A 14,419-nucleotide genomic window follows, 5' to 3' on the forward strand; every position below is an offset into this window, starting at 1 on the left:
AGTTATGAACAATACAGAGGCTCCGAGCAAAACCGGACTGAACTGCTAATATATCTAATTTTATTCTAAACATTTTAATCTTACATAAAGTAGACAAAGTTATGCACAATACATAGGCACCGAGCAAAGCCGGACTGAACTGCTAATATATCTAATTTTGGTCTTAACATTTGACATCTTACATACAGTAGACAAAGTTATGAACAATACATAGGCACCGACCAAAGCCGGAATGAACTGCTAACATATCTAATTTTGGTCTTAACATTTGAAATCTTACATACAGTAGACAAAGTTATGAACAATACAGAGGCTCCGAGCAAAACCGGACTGAACTGCTAATATATCTAATTTTAGTCTACACATTTGGAATCTTACATAAAGTAGAGAAAGTTATGAACAACACAGAGGCACCGAGCAAAGCCGGAATGAACTGCTAATATATCTGATTTTGGTCTAAACATTTTAATCTTACATAAAGTAGACAAAGTTATGAACAATACAGAGGCTCCGAGCAAAACCGGACTGAACTGCTAATATATCTAATTTTAGTCTACACATTTGGAATCTTACATAAAGTAGAGAAAGTTATGAACAACACAGAGGCACCGAGCAAAGCCGGAATGAACTGCTAATATATCTAATTTTGGTCTAAACATTTGGAATTTTACATAAAGTAGACAAAGTTATGAACAACACATAGGCTCCGAGCAAAACCGGACTGAACTGCTAATATATCTAATTTTGGTCTAACCATTGAAAATCTTACATAAAGTAGACAAAGTTATGAACAACACATAGGCACCGAGCAAAGCCGGACTGAACTGCTAATATATCTGATTTTGGTCTAAACATTTTAATCTTACATAAAGTAGACAAAGTTATGAACAACACATAGGCACCGAGCAAAGCCGGAATGAACTGCTAATATATCTAATTTTGGTCTAAACATTTGGAATTTTACATAAAGTAGAGAAAGTTATGCACAATAAATAGGCCCCGAGCAAAGCCGGACTGAACTGCTCATATATCTTATTTTGGTCCAAACATGTGAAATGTTACATAAATTAGAGAAAGTTATGAACAGTACATAGGGCCCGAGTAAAGGCGGAATGAACTGCTTATATATCTAATTTTTGTCTAAACATTTAAAATCTTACATAAAGTAGACAAGTTATGAACAGTACATAGACCCCGATCAAAGCCGGACTGAACTGCTAATATATCTGATTGATGTCTAAACATTTGAAATCTTACAAGAAGTAAAGAAAGTTATGAACAATACATAGACCCCGAGCAAAGCCGGACTGAACGGCTAATAGATCTAATTTTAGTCTACACATTTGGAATCTTACATAAAGTAGAGAAAGTTATGAACAACACAGAGGCACCGAGCAAAGCCGGAATGAACTGCTAATATATCTGATTTTGGTCTAAACATTTTAATCTTACATAAAGTAGACAAAGTTATGCACAATACATAGGCACCGAGCAAAGCCGGACTGAACTGCTAATATATCTAATTTTGGTCTAACCATTGAAAATCTTACATAAAGTAGACAAAGTTATGAACAACACATAGGCACCGAGCAAAGCCGGACTGAACTGCTAATATATCTGATTTTGGTCTAAACATTTTAATCTTACATAAAGTAGACAAAGTTATGCACAATACATAGGCACCGAGCAAAGCCGGAATGAACTGCTAATATATCTAATTTTGGTCTAAACATTTGGAATTTTACATAAAGTAGAGAAAGTTATGCACAATAAATAGGCCCCGAGCAAAGCCGGACTGAACTGCTCATATATCTTATTTTGGTCCAAACATGTGAAATGTTACATAAATTAGAGAAAGTTATGAACAGTACATACGGCCCGAGTAAAGGCGGAATGAACTGCTTATATATCTAATTTTTGTCTAAACATTTAAAATCTTACATAAAGTAGACAAGTTATGAACAGTACATAGACCCCGATCAAAGCCGGACTGAACTGCTAATATATCTGATTGATGTCTAAACATTTGAAATCTTACAAGAAGTAAAGAAAGTTATGAACAATACATAGACCCCGAGCAAAGCCGGACTGAACGGCTAATAGATCTAATTTTAGTCTACACATTTGGAATCTTACATAAAGTAGAGAAAGTTATGAACAACACAGAGGCACCGAGCAAAGCCGGAATGAACTGCTAATATATCTGATTTTGGTCTAAACATTTTAATCTTACATAAAGTAGACAAAGTTATGCACAATACATAGGCCCCGAGCAAAGCCGGACTGAACTGCTAATATATCTAATTTTGGTCTAACCATTGAAAATCTTACATAAAGTAGACAAAGTTATGAACAACACATAGGCACCGAGCAAAGCCGGACTGAACTGCTAATATATCTGATTTTGGTCTAAACATTTTAATCTTACATAAAGTAGACAAAGTTATGAACAATACATAGGCCCCGAGCAAAGCCGGACTGAACTGCTAATATATCTAATTTTAGTCTAAACATTTGAAATCTTACATAAAGTAGACAAAGTTATGAACAATACATAGGCACCGACCAAAGCCGAACTGGACTGCTAATATATCTAATTTTGGTCTAAACTTTTGAAATCTTACATAAAGTAGAGAAAGTTATGAACAATACATAGGCACCGACCAAAGCCGGACTGAACTGCTAATATATCTAATTTTTGTCTAAACATTTATAATCTTACATAAAGTAGAGATAGTTATGAACAATACAGAGGCACCGACCAAAGCCGAACTGGACTGCTAATATATCTAATTTTGGTCTAAACATTTGAAATCTTACATAAAGTAGAGAAAGTTATGAACAATACATAGGCACCGACCAAAGCCGGACTGAACTGCTAATATATCTAATTTTTGTCTAAACATTTATAATCTTACATAAAGTAGAGATAGTTATGAACAATACAGAGGCACCGAGCAAAGCCGGACTGGACTGCTAATATATCTAATTTTGGTCTAAACATTTATAATCTTACATAAAGTAGAGATAGTTATGAACAATACATAGGCACCGACCAAAGCCGAACTGGACTGCTAATATATCTAATTTTGGTCTAAACTTTTGAAATCTTACATAAAGTAGAGAAAGTTATGAACAATACATAGGCACCGACCAAAGCCGGACTGAACTGCTAATATATCTAATTTTTGTCTAAACATTTATAATCTTACATAAAGTAGAGATAGTTATGAACAATACATAGGCACCGACCAAAGCCGAACTGGACTGCTAATATATCTAATTTTGGTCTAAACATTTGAAATCTTACATAAAGTAGAGAAAGTTATGAACAATACATAGGCACCGACCAAAGCCGGACTGAACTGCTAATATATCTAATTTTTGTCTAAACATTTATAATCTTACATAAAGTAGAGATAGTTATGAACAATACAGAGGCACCGAGCAAAGCCGGACTGAATTGCTAATATATCTAATTTTGGTCTAAAAATTTAAAATCTTACATAAAGTAGACAAAGTTATGAACAATACATTGACCCCGATCAAAGCCGGACTGAACAGCTAATATATCTAATTTTGGTCTAAACATTATAAATCTTACATAAAGTAGACAAAGTTATGGACAATACATAGACCCCGAGCAAAGCCGGACTGAACTGCTAATATATCAAATTTTGGTCTAAACATTTATAATCTTACATAAAGTAGAGATAGTTATGAACAATACAGAGGCACCGAGCAAAGCCGGACTGGACTGCTAATATATCTAATTTTGGTCTAAACATTTATAATCTTACATAAAGTAGAGATAGTTATGAACAATACATAGGCACCGACCAAAGCCGGACTGAACTGCTAATATATCTAATTTTGGTCTAAACATTTATAATCTTACATAAAGTAGAGATAGTTATGAACAATACAGAGGCACCGAGCAAAGCCGGACTGGACTGCTAATATATCTAATTTTGGTCTAAACATTTATAATCTTACATAAAGTAGAGATAGTTATGAACAATACATAGGCACCGACCAAAGCCGAACTGGACTGCTAATATATCTAATTTTGGTCTAAACTTTTGAAATCTTACATAAAGTAGAGAAAGTTATGAACAATACATAGGCACCGACCAAAGCCGGACTGAACTGCTAATATATCTAATTTTTGTCTAAACATTTATAATCTTACATAAAGTAGAGATAGTTATGAACAATACATAGGCACCGACCAAAGCCGAACTGGACTGCTAATATATCTAATTTTGGTCTAAACATTTGAAATCTTACATAAAGTAGAGAAAGTTATGAACAATACATAGGCACCGACCAAAGCCGGACTGAACTGCTAATATATCTAATTTTTGTCTAAACATTTATAATCTTACATAAAGTAGAGATAGTTATGAACAATACAGAGGCACCGAGCAAAGCCGGACTGAATTGCTAATATATCTAATTTTGGTCTAAAAATTTAAAATCTTACATAAAGTAGACAAAGTTATGAACAATACATTGACCCCGATCAAAGCCGGACTGAACAGCTAATATATCTAATTTTGGTCTAAACATTATAAATCTTACATAAAGTAGACAAAGTTATGGACAATACATAGACCCCGAGCAAAGCCGGACTGAACTGCTAATATATCAAATTTTGGTCTGTACATTTGAAATCTTACATAAAGTAGAAAAAGTTATGAACAATACATAGACCCCAGCAAAGCCGGACTGAACTGCTAATATATCTAATTTTGGTCTAAACATTAAAAATCTTACATAAAGTAGACAAAGTTATGAACAATACATAGACCCCGAGCAAAGCCGGACCGAACTGCTAATATATCTAATTCTGGTCTAAACATTTGAAATCTTACATAAAGTAGACAAAGTTATGGACAATACATAGACCCCGAGCAAAGCCGGACTGAACTGCTAATATATCTAATTTTAGTCTAAACATTTAAAATCTTACATAAAGTAGAGAAAGTTATGAACAATACATAGGCACCGAGCAAAGCCGGACTGAACTGCTAATATATCTAATTTTGGTCGAAACATTTAAAATCTTACATAAAGTAGACAAAGTTTTGAACAATACATAAGCACCGAGCAAAGCCGGACTAAACTGCTAATACATCAAATTTTGGTCTGTACATTTGAAATCTTACATAAAGTAGACAAAGTTATGAACAATACATAGACCCCAGCAAAGCCGGAATGAACTGCTAATATATCTAATTTTGGTCTAAACATTTAAAATCTTACATAAAGTAGACAAAGTTATGAACAATACATAAGCACCGAGCAAAGCCGGACTAAACTGCTAATACATCAAATTTTGGTCTGTACATTTGAAATCTTACATAAAGTAGAGAAAGTTATGAACAATACATAGACCCTGAGCAAAGCCGGACTGAACTGCTAATATATCTAATTCTGGTCTAAACATTTGAAATCTTACATAAAGTAGACAAAGTTATGAACAGTACATAGACCCGGAGCAAAGCCGGACTGAACTGCTAATATATCTAATTCTGGTCTAAACATTTGAAATCTTACATAAAGCAGAAAAAGTTATGAACAATACATAGGCTCCGAGCAAAGCCGGACTGAACTGCTAATATATCTAATTTTGGTCTAAACATTTGAAATCTTACATAAAGTAGACAAAGTTATGAACAGTACATAGACCCGGAGCAAAGCCGGACTGAACTGCTAATATATCTAATTCTGGTCTAAACATTTGAAATCTTACATAAAGTAGACAAAGTTATAAACAATACATAGACCCCGTGCAAAGCCGGACTGACTTGCTAATATATCTAATTTTGGTCTAAACATTTAAAATCTTACATAAAGTAGACAAAGTTATGAACAGTACATAGACCCGGAGCAAAGCCGGACTGAACTGCTAATATATCTAATTCTGGTCTAAACATTTGAAATCTTACATAAAGTAGACAAAGTTATGAACAATACATAGACCCCGAGCAAAGCCGGACTGAACTGCTAATATATCTAATTTTTGTCTAAACATTTTAAATCTTACATAAAGTAGACAAAGTTATTAACAGTACATAGACCCCGAGCAAAGCCGGACTGAACTGCTAATATATCTAATTCTGGTCTAAAAATTTGAAATCTTACATAAAGTAGACAAAGTTATAAAAAATACATAGACCCCGAGCAAAGCCGGACTGAACTGCTAATATATCTAATTTTGGTCTAAACATTTGAAATCTTACATAAAGTAGACAAAGTTATGAACAATACATAGACCCCGAGCAAAGCCGGACTGAACTGCTAATATATCTAATTCTGGTCTAAACATTTTTAATCTTACATAAAGAAGACAAAGTTATGAACAGTACATAGACCCCGAGCAAAGCCGGACTGAACTGCTAATATATCTAATTCTGGTCTAAACATTTGAAATCTTACATAAAGTAGACAAAGTTATGAACAATACATAGACCCCGAGCAAAGCAGGACTGAACTGCTAATATATCTACTTTTGGTCTAAACATTTGAAATCTTACATAAAGTAGACAAAGTTATGAACAATACATAGACCCCGAGCAAAGCCGGACTGAACTGCTAATATATCTAATTCTGGTCTAAACATTTGAAATCTTACATAAAGAAGACAAAGTTATGAACAGTACATAGACCCCGAGCAAAGCCGGACTGAACTGCTAATATATCTAATTCTGGTCTAAACATTTGAAATCTTACATAAAGTAGACAAAGTTATGAACAATACATGGACCCCGAGCAAAGCCGGACTGAACTGCTAATATATCTAATTCTGGTCTAAACATTTGAAATCTTACATAAAGTAGACAAAGTTATGAACAATACATAGTCCCCGAGCAAAGCCGGACTGAACTGCTAATATATCTAATTCTGGTCTAAACATTAACAATCGTACATGAAGTAGACAAAGTTATGAACAATACATAGGCACCAAGCAAAGCCGGACTGAACTGCTAATATATCTAATTTTGGTCGAAACATTTTAAATCTTTCATAAAGTAGAGAAAGTTATGAACAATACATAGTCCCCGAGCAAAGCCGGACTGAACTTCTAATAGATCTAAATTTGGTCTAAACATTTGAAATCTTACATAAAGTAGACAAAGTTATGAACAATACATAGGCACCAAGCAAAGCCGGACTGAACTGCTAATATATCTAATTTTGGTCTAAACATTTGAAATCTCACATAAAGTAGAGAAAGTTATGAACAATACATAGGCACCGACCAAAGCCGGACTGAACTGCTAATATATCTAATTCGGGTCGAAACATTTTAAATCTTTCATAAAGTAGAGAAAGTTATGAACAATACATAGTCCCCGAGCAAAGCCGGACTGAACTTCTAATAGATCTAAATTTGGTCTAAACATTTGAAATCTTACATAAAGTAGACAAAGTTCTGAACAATACATAGACCCCGAGCAAAGCCGGGCTGAACTGCTAATATATCTGATTTTGGTGTAAATATTTGAAATCCTCCATGAAGTAGAGAAAGTTATGAACAGTACATAGGCCTCCAGCTAAGCCGGACTGAACTGCTAATATATCTAATTTTGGTCTAAACATTTGAAATCTTACATAAAGTAGAGAAAGTTATTAACAATACATCGGCCCCGAGCAAAGCCGGACTGAACTGCTAATATATCTAATTTTGGTCTAAACATTTGAAATCTTACATAAAGTAGACAAAGTTATGAACAATACATAGTCCACGGGTAAAGCCGGGCTGGACTGCTAATATATCTAAGTTTGGTCTAAACATTTGAAATCTTACATAAAGTAGAGAAAGTTATGAACTTTGAGATATAAATCATTGCACATGTAAAATTTCGGCTAGATCAGACAACTTGAAGTGGGTCCGGGCATTACTTATTTCACGCCTCTCGTACATAGCGCCCGAGCAAAGCTGGGCTGAACTGCTACTAACATCATAAAATTAACATAATAAATAAAATAAAATAAAATTCTTTATAGTGAACTGTAGTCTACAACATATTGTAGACTGAATCACAGTGGGGAGGCATGTGAATCTTCCTTCAGGTGCACCGCGATGAGTCTCCGACTAGAGCATGCAATCAGCAAATTTGATTGAAAAATTGGAGATTTCATCGATTTCGATTATAATAAAAGTATTTGAAGCGTGAAATATCCGTTGCTTCCCTCTGCTTGTTCTACAAGTATTTTAATGGTGAATGCTCTGACGAACTGCAGACACTTGTAGGCACCCTCGACAAACCCGACAGGCAGCTAAATCCTACCCCCACACAGTAAATATCCCTAGATGTAAAAGATCTTTCTACTCCAGTAGTTTCTTCCCCAGAACCGCTAGACTCTGGAATTCCATTCCAGGTCCCTGCTTCCCTAACTGTACTGACATGCAGAAGTTCAAGTGCAATGTGAACCGACATCTTGCTGCCCAAATCCCAAGATAGTTCCCCAGTAATTGCTGCCCCTGATAGTAGCCCCCTACATCAAAGTGGCAATATGCCTTGTTTGGGGTGAAAATGTAATTTAAAAAAATAATAAAAAAAAAAAAGAAATATAGCAATGCAATAGTTAAAAAAGGTAGATATCTCTACTTGTATTCATCGATTATTATATAAAAGGAACTTCGTATGTGTGTCTGTGTGTGAATTCGTTTCCTATGGACTCGAAAATGGCTGGGCCGATTTGTATGAAATTTCACACGAAGGTACTTGACGTACCTGGCAGTATTCTTAGAGAGGTTTTGTATCAGAATGTCTTCGATGATCGAAATAATTCGATGAAAGAAGGAACAGGCTATTTTGATCAAAGTTAACTCATTATACAGCCTAACGTCACAAGTGCCATTGAGAAATTATTGTCTTAAAGCTAAAAAAAAACTTGTCATATAAAATCAAGAGACGTTCTTTTATATGACAGAGGCGCATTCAAAATGAATGTTTCTGTTTAAAGAAAAATTCAACATCGATACTTATTCATTTGAAACTTAAATTCAAACCATTATCTCCGCAAAACCATTAAAGTCAAGAATATAAAATCAACAGTAGACCCTCTGACATAACAGGGGCGCGTTCGAAATGAATGTTTCTGATTAGAGCACAATTGAACTATGATACTTGACTTTTACATTTTAAACATATATTCAAGCCATTGTATGTAAAAATAATTTTATAAAGTCAACAGTAGGTTCTCTACAGTGCAATGTAGACTAAAATGTGTTGTGGACTAAATCACTACAAAGAGGCGTGTAAAGCTTCCTCCAGATGCACTGCGATGGGTCCCCAACTAAAGCAGGAAATCAATCGCTTTGATTAAAATTCGATGACAATAGAAATAATTACAATGAACATGTTAAGCTGGGGAAAATGGGTTAAAATGTAAAAACTATACAAAATACTGTTAGAAATTCGCTCATTATATGTCAGCCTATGTCACGGTAACATATATTTAGCGAGTTTCTAACAGTATTTTGTATAGGTTTTTATTTTTAACTCATTTTCAAAAACTTACCGTGTCCAACAGAGAGTTGGGCGCCATTTTTAATTTTCCAATACATCGGTAAACAGTGTAATTAAAATGCGAAACATCCGTTTGTATGTATTAGAGATAGGACGAAGCTGGGCACGGAGAGGGGGAGGGAGGATAAAATATAAACTTTGAGGAATGTCGAAATATTAAGGGCATAATGTGATCAAAACTGAAGGGTTCTTGGCCTTCGGGCTAGGATCAAAGTGTAGTATCTGTTCCGGCGGATACTGCAAGCAAAGACCATATGTGGGGGCAACCCCACATATAATGTCAATGTAGGGGCAACCCTTCATACCAATTGTCACTATCTAGCTCCCCTACTCCCCGGAGAGTTGGTCCCCATTTCCCCTTCACTCCACACATTAAAAATCGGCCTTGTGCCTAATTTGCTCGGTGGGGGAGCAAATAAATACCATCTGTTCTGGTGCTGCACTTAACTTTTTTCCTCACTCTTTTTTGGCCTCGGTTAGTGGAGGAGAAAACCTGGCGCTTCTACACTATTGGGATGAAATTTCGGAAAATCATAAAACTGATTTTCACATGAAAACAATGGTATCTACGCATTCCTCGTATTTTTAAGATGATTATATCCAAGAATTACGAAAATCGATACGGTAGAAAATTATTTATTAAAGAAAATAAAAAAATAGAATTCGATGAAAACGATCGTAAGACACGGGAGAGTTCAAAAGGAAGGAATTTTCCATTTTGATTTAAACAAGATGGCGGCAATTTTGCATCTGCTAACACGGTTAAAGTTGTTTTGTTTATTAACAGGTAATTCCGACTGCATAATTTGGAGGCTACCATTGTAACTTATTAGAATTGACAACAACAAAAAATCAGTTAAAATCATTTTTTTGTTAATCTGAAAACTCCTTTATCGACTAGAAAATCTCGTCCCAATTCTGTAGAAGTGCGGAATCCTTCATGACTGATAAATTTTTCATTTTTGTTATTATCCAGAGTGTCCCTTTTTGAGGGGCTGGCTTTCCCCCACATTAAAAACCGACCTTGTGTCTAACTCTGCCCTCGTGGAGATGAAAAGTGGAAAGAAAGAACTGACACTTAATCCGAGATTCTTACGTTTAATCACTTAAAAAAATATATATATATAATGATATAATAGCTAATAATTTATAATATAAATCTCACCTGTCTGTTTAAATGTATGTATGTATGTATGTCAAGTTTATGTCAGGTCATGTCATATGCTACTGGTACCATGTAACCAAGTACTACCTGCCTCATGGTCGGGTCACCGGCGACTAAACTGGTTCCCCCAACAAACTTGTTTGGTGAGGAGGGTGGCTAGTCTCCCTGAAGGATTAAAAACAAAACCTTCCAAAGGGCGAATGAACCCTTTTTCGGGGTCAACGGCCAACTAGCACCGTGTGTGTGTTTGTGTGTTGGGGTGGAGTGGGCTCCCGTAAGCCGTGGTAAAGGCAACCTTTCTAAGAGAAGCAAATCTCAGATTAAAAAACCATAAAGCGGGAGACCAGTACCCGCATTAAGCTGGTCTGCAGTTTAACTTGTTGCTGGCTATCTTGCTCTTGCTTGTTGCTGGATCTCAACATTTTGAACCAAGAGAGAGACTTAGCTGTCATACAAAGCTAAGACTCTGTAACATCATCTGTGTATAGATACTCCCTCAGGCATTTGTCTATTAAAATGCTCCTGTGGGGATGGAAGTCATTTTTGGGCTCATGGACTTTAAGTGTCTGAGAGAGTGGCACTCGTCTGACAAGACGTTGCAATCACCATGTATGTATGTATGCCTTAAACTTTCGACAGAGGTAACAGATTTTCATGAGATCGATATCATATTGAAGCTCGACCTTTCGGACCATAAATATCGAAAAATTGTCCAAAAACATTAATTCCTTCACCGTCAACTGGGCACTTTTCTACGGGGGGGGGGCGCTTTTACGCCGATATTTTCGAAAGTCATCCCTTTCTTTTCGGTTGACTAGCCTTAATTTAAACATTCGTCAATTCCGGTTTGGCGATGGGCGCAACAGTAAACATGCTATTTTTTTCTTTCTTTTTTTTTCATGTTCTTTTCCTCCTTCGCGGTACGGGTTCGAGCTTGCCAGCCTACTACCACATTTTTTTTTTTTTTTTGCTCAACACATACCTCCAAACACCCGGGCAACGCTGGGCACCCAAACTAGTCCATAATAAACTTTGATTTTATTTTCAACGCGCAGAGAGATTCGACGTTGCCCGGGATTGAATGCTGATCAACAAATGCATCAGACTTCCATTTTTTTTATTGTCATCGAAATCGGTGAACTCAACCATTTTTCAACCAAATCAATCCTGGTTGTATTTTATTATTTTTTGTCGCATTTTTTTTTTTTTAATACCTACGTTTATTTAAGTTAATATGTTATATATTTTGGTAAAATGTTTAGATGTTTAAAAATTATATATTTATTTACAGAAATATAAAAAAAAAACAATAAATGTATCGCATTGTGTTCCAGCTTAAAAAAAAGTTAAAAAAAAAAAAATGCTTCGTGAAATATTGTTTTGAATTCTAAGATTATTCGTACAACTGTTGGGTTTGTATTACTAAAAAGTTGTCAAATAACAATTTTTAGGTCTTTATTTAATGTATCATGTTTATTCAGCTCGAAAAAACATGGTGTTTACCGATGTATTTGAAAATTACAAATGGCACCGGACTCTCTGTTGAACACGCTAAGCTGAGGAAAATGAATTAAAAATAAAAAAACTATACAAAATACTGTTAGAAACTCGCTTAATATATGTCAGCTTATGTCACGATAACATATATTGAGCGAGTTTCTAACAGTGTTTTGTATAGGTTCTCATTTTTAACTCATTTTCCAAAACTTACCGTGTTCAACTGAGAGTCGGGCGTCATTTTAAATTTTCCAATACATTGGTAAACACTGTATGTTTTTCGAGCTGAATAAACATGTTATATTAAATAAAAATACTAAAAGATTACCCAGTTAGGTAGAAAAGTAACTTATCTTGCCTATGGTAACATTTATTTGTTATGTATTTGTTTGTTGACAACTTTTTCGTATCTATGTGTATAGTAAAACAAACCCCAACTTTTTTTTCTCATTTTGTTACTATCGGGCCGGGATCAAAGTGTATTATATGTTCTGTAGATGCTGTACTTAAGGTAATTTGTCCCAGTCAATGGAGGGGAAACCCTCTATACTGGGACAATTATTATTTTTGGTAACCAGAGTGCCCCCTTTTTGCCTACTTTTAGGGGAGATGGTTTTTATCCCACATTAAAAACGGCCTTGTGCCTAATTTGCTTTGGTGGGGAAGCAAATAAATACAGTAAATAATGTAAAAAAAAAAAATGTGATACGTTCATTGTTTTTTTTTTTTTCATGTGTTTGTAAATAAATATTTTATAAAATATCTAAACAGTTTGCCACATAAATAAATAAATAAATAAATAAATAAATAAATAAATAAATATTGATAAAAACAAGTTTACGAATTCAAAACAATATTTCGCGACGCATTCATTGTTTTATTTATTTATTTTTTTTTTTTTTAATGTTTCTGGGAATAAATATGGTGAAAATGCATGGGAGACCACCCGAAGACTTACCTTTAAGAAGTTGATTACGGGGAATTTGAAAATAAGAAAATGCCTTCCGTAATAACCCCCCAACCTCCCCATGTTAAGAACAGCTTTCGGAATAAACACCCTTTGCAGGTTAGCCAACCAGTGCACATTGACTGTAATCGAATGGTCCCTTGGTGTACTTTCACGATAAATATATTTCAAAATATGCATATATTAACACAAAATATCTTAACATTTTTAACATTTTGCCCAAATATATAAGTTTTGGAGAAAAGCGGATGTCCTGTTTCCATTTTGTGCTTCCGTACTTCAATTGAGCGATGCAAGCGCCCTCTAACGACGTGTTTGAAAGTTAAGCCACAGTTTTAAATTCAATTGCCCATAATAAAACATATACAAATAAAAATATGAATTATCTGCCCCTGTCCTTGAAAAAAATCACGGTACCAACCAAAATTAAACACTATACAGCCTAACGACTAGTTCCTGATGTTCCGATGACAGGCTGTTTCGGTGAGAATGAAGTACCGAGCTGCGATTCCGTATCCACAATGTGACCTTTTTTCCTCATCGTATCAGCTGTGTGTACAACGAAGAAATGTATTTATCACAAAATGAAATTGTCATGTTGCAAAGAAAAAAAAAAATGGTGGCCAGATTATACACATACAAATATATATTTTTTGTGATTTCGTTTTATTAGATGTTATCATTGTGATGAAGCCAATTCTCTGGCGAAACACGTTGATGAGTTCAGTTGCTTATAACAATATTATAAGTTTAAAACAATACACACAAATATATATATATATATATATATATATATATATATATATATATATATATATATATATATAACATATATCTATATATATATATATATATATATATTATATAACATATACACACACAAACACATACATATTTATTACAGTTTTATCTGCTTAGTTACACATATTTTGATTACCGAATCGTATCAACGATCCGATAACTTCATCAGAATTTACAGAAGTAAACTTTACTTCTGTAAAGTCTGATGAAGTTATATATTTGCTCTACAATAGTATCGAGCACTCTCTTCAGGTTTTTACTAATTACCATTTTTGCTATATATATATATATATATATATATATATATATATATATATATATATATATACATACTCGGGTTTTTTTATATTCAAAAGTAATGGACTAATGAATTCAACGAGGTTGTTAGATAGTGCTCAATAAAAAGAGCTGATAATACTTGTTTATTGTTATATAAACATGCTC

Source organism: Euprymna scolopes, chromosome 36, assembly GCF_053919585.1.
Source record: "Euprymna scolopes isolate OS-2025 chromosome 36, ASM5391958v1, whole genome shotgun sequence".
Taxonomy (NCBI): Eukaryota; Metazoa; Mollusca; class Cephalopoda; order Sepiida; family Sepiolidae; genus Euprymna; species Euprymna scolopes.